Source organism: Ursus americanus, chromosome 5 (genome assembly GCF_024610735.1).
Source record: "Ursus americanus isolate L20-20 chromosome 5, mUrsAme1.1.p, whole genome shotgun sequence".
In the NCBI taxonomy this organism is placed as follows: domain Eukaryota; kingdom Metazoa; phylum Chordata; class Mammalia; order Carnivora; family Ursidae; genus Ursus; species Ursus americanus.
In genome coordinates this window covers 86,425,105-86,429,285 of record NC_142131.1, presented here as the reverse complement: position 1 = coordinate 86,429,285, position 4,181 = coordinate 86,425,105, and the positions used below count along the sequence as shown (strand labels likewise).

The following is a 4,181-nucleotide window of genomic DNA, read 5'->3' as shown; positions in this document are numbered from 1 at the left end:
GTTTACAGTCTTCATGTCCTGAACCAATCGGAAAGTACTGGAGGGAGGAGTTAAGTTTGTCTCCTCCTTCAAATACAACTACATACTAATCAAATCATTCTGAAGACCTAAGAAATCAGAGATCTAAGAATATAAATGCGGTAAGGCTACAAGTAGGAAAATTACCACCATTTGGAAGGTGGGAGGTTGGAGACGTGAATCTGGTTTGATATAACTGAGGATAGAGCTGAGGGGAGTGAGTCTGCTTGAGGAAGATGCCACAAAGAATTAGAAGCAGCGGGGTGTGAAATTGAATCTTTTAGAATTCTGGATAAAGAAAGTGTGGTATACACCTATAATGGAATAATCCTCAGCCACCAAAAAGAATGTAATCTTGCCATTGGTAATGATGGGGATGAATTTAGAGGGTACTGTGCTAAGTGAAATAAGTTAGTGAGAGACATAGCATATGGTTTCACTCATATATGGAATTTAGGGAAAAAATGATGAACATAGGGGAAGGGAAGAAAAAAAATAAAATAAGATGAAAACAGAGAGGGAGACAGACCATAAGAGACTCTTAACTGTAGGGAACAAACTGAGACTTGCTGGAGGGGAGGTGGAGGGGGAGTAAGGGTAATTGGGGGATGGGCATTAAGGAGGGCACTTGATGTAATGAGCACTGGGTGTTATATGCAACTGATACATCACCTAATTCAACCTCTGAAATTATTTTTTTTTTTAAAAAAGAAATGTGTTCAGGGAGCTCCCTTATTTATTCCCCACTGGCACACAGGAAGCTCCCATTAATTACTTGTGGAAAGAGTGAGCTCAGATGAAGCTGTCTTGTCACTGAGCAAATGCACAGGGTTTGGAGCTCAGGGGAGAGAAGAGTAGTGAGCAGAGAGGTGCTCTCTGAAGCCAGGGGATAGATGGGTTTCCCCATGAGGACCATGAAGAGAAGAACAGGGGGTCTAGGACTGAACAGCAACCAAAGGGCACACAGGAAAAAGCTGGCAAAGGAAGCTGAAGCAGAAATGAGCAAAGAAGGGAACTGAAATTAGAATTATCACAGAAGTAAAGAGCGGGGCATCCCCAAGAGTCCAGAGTACCTGCTGCCCCTAGACAGGCTGAGGGAGGCTAATTCCTGCTGGATTGCCTTTGGGTTTCTGTCACTCTCAGACAAATCCAATTCTGTTTTATCATTTTACCTTCTGACTCATTTTTTGAAACAGAAACATCATTGACAGACAGTATCATTTTAGCTTCAGGTGGATGGTGTAGTGACTGGACAAGTTTTTACCATATGCTACACTCACCACAAGTGTAGCTACCATCCATCACCAGAGATACTATTACAATACTATTGACCATATTCCCTAGGTTGTGCCTTTCAGCTCCATGACTTATTCATCCCATAACGGAAAGCTTGTGTCTCCCACTCGCCTTCACCCATTTCTCCCATGTACCACTCGCCTCTCCTCTGGCAACCATCACTTTGTTCTTTGTATTTATAGGTCTGATTCTACTTTTTGTTTGGTTGTTTATTCCTTTGATTTGCTTTACAGATTCCACATAGGAATGAAATCTTATGGTATTTGTCTTTCTCTGTCTGAGCTATTTCACTACGTTTATGCCTTCTCGGTCCACCCGTGTTGTTCCAAATGGCAAGATCTCATCCTTTTTTATGGCTGAGTAATTTTCCATTGTGTATATATACCATACATTTTATCTATTCATTTGGGGTTTTTTGTAGATAGTAAGGTTTTTTTTTTTTTTAATTTTTCAATCTGGCAAAAAAAAAAAAAGAAAAATCACACTATACTAATATCTATGTACAGTGTGGACATTTTCAGAGGACTAACATTAGGAAACATTGTTTCTCTTCACCCCATGACAACACTGCATATGCCATAATAACACTTTACAATAGTAATCCACCAGCAGTCACACAGACATCATGATTTTACATTTCATTATGAGAAAAAAATCCACATTTTCCCAGGACTTTCCTTCCTCATAATGGCTTCCTGTTTCCACTCTCACAGAGCAGGTCTCCACACATGCTTTTGGAAACTTAAGCTTTTAAATACTAACAATGGCTATATTTGAAGTCCTATCCATTCCAGAGCCAAACGTAAATGAGGAAGTTTCCATCTACAAATAACAACCAACGTTTTATTAATGGGTATGGTGACGTTTACCCATGGAAATATGTAAAATATTGCATGAAAGGAAAAATAAATAAACTTCTTATAAAGCAGACATATTTACATTATATATCAGAACACCCACTAAAAATAAAACTGTCATTAAGTTTTACAAATTAATTTTTTATATTCAAATTAAAGCATTTCCACAAATCTACTAAAAAGAAAATGGTTTGAGAAAGTTTGAAAGGCTTTCATGCCACGGCCCCACGTGGCTCCACCTGCCGACAGGCCACAGTGATCAAATACCCCATGTTCTAACAGAAGGCATGAGATCTGAATAGGCCATACTCTCCCCTTATGTCCTATTACTTGTTACAGAACAGTGAATACTTTGAGATGAAAAATGATAAAAAATTCAGGGCACAGTGCACTTTGATAACATATAGCATGTGAAATTGTTCAAAGGTCTGAAAACAGTCTTTAAATTCAAGCCTGAAACTTCAAACACATAAAATCTGTTTCCTATGCTCAGTTTCAACATCACTGGAAAAAATACCCATCACTAAACCCTGATACACATTCGTAGCCATTTCACCGTCTTCTATCACAGTCAGTGTTCAGGAGGCAAAGCCTGACCCAGAATCCTTGTTCAAGTTTTCTCCAAGGGCTTCTCCATGCACAGTGGCCATTCTGCTTCTGTCTCCTGTTTGACACCTGCAGGCATGAGTATCAGGGCTTACCACACGTCTGACAGGGAAATGACACCGAAGATGCTATCTGCTTCACTTGTGACCAGCAGCCCAGAGGTCAGCCCATGCTAATCTGTCCAGGATTTCCAGCTTAACATACTTCACAACACCCTCAAGACACTGTGAGCAGTGCTAAGGGCCTGGGTCACTGTGATATCTAGGTTACTGAATGTTTTCTCAGCAGTAGGCTTAATTAAATCAGACTTGGTATAAATATCTACAACTTCTCCTGACTCGTGCACCACAGGGAAGGCCAGCAACTGTCTTTCTACAAAGACATTCAAGGCTGTACTGATGGGAGTGTCCTGGTGGATGAAGGGATGTTGTGGTGGGTCCCAAATGCAAGAACATTCAGCTTCTGCTTCATGAAGGCAGGCTTTGGCAGACCAGACATAAAATGCTGGAGGAATGTGAGGATTCCTTTGTGGCTATGTGTACAAAGTGCAGTCCACTGATAGGATCAATAACTGGCAATTAGTGGATTTTATTTGTGATCAGTGTGTATAGCATGGAAGACATTTGCATCTGGAGCTATATTCCCTGAAGGCTTACGTGTTTCTTCGGGATGAAGCTCCCCCCGTTTCAATCTTATGTGCCTCTAATTCATAAATCTGTACCAGGGTTGACTTATTCCATCTCTGTGGTGTATTTATGAACTCTGTAATTTTTAGCATTCCTACAAAACTTTGTTGTGTCCTCTCCCACAGTGGAGCTTCTGGAACACCATTGGCTGCTAAGGCACAGAATCCTTTCTAACCTGTAATGTAGTATCAGCAACAACACGCTTCGAAGAGTTGGAAAGAGGTGGTGATCCTTGTGTGATCCCATGAAGTGCATGAAACCCACATTCTGAGTCTTGTGCTTATCTTTCACCTAGAATTTCTCCCACATGCTGGCTTCCTGGTCCAGGGGCTGCAGCCCGCTGCTACCAAGGAGGAGGAGGAGGACCAGGACTGGGCGTTTGTCTGGCCAGGTGTGCAGGAGCATCAGTGTGTTGGCTGGACCTCTCTGGAGTGCAGGTTATGGGCTAGGACCCTCTGGGGTTGTGGGCATAATGCAGGGACCAGGGGGTATAGGTGGGAACACCTGGCTAGGCAAGCAGGGGGGTGATGGTTAGGCTGAAGTGTAGCCCGTATTCATTCATCTCTGGATGTGTACCTGGGTCTTCTCTATACTTTGGATATCAGGCGTCTTGCTACAATGAATGTAGGGGTGCATGTGTCTTCACACTGAGAGCACCCAGGTAGGTTTAGTGAAGCTGAGGTGGATACAAGCTGGTGTCACAGGGATCTCTGTGCAT

At 42.1% G+C, this 4,181-nt stretch overlaps 1 pseudogene; it reads right to left on the bottom strand.

Moving 5' to 3' along the window:
• Positions 1-2,781: 2,781 nt before the first annotated feature.
• Positions 2,782-3,772, bottom strand: LOC123791195 (5'-AMP-activated protein kinase subunit gamma-2 pseudogene; annotated as a pseudogene).
• Between the last annotated feature and the right edge of the window lie 409 nt (positions 3,773-4,181).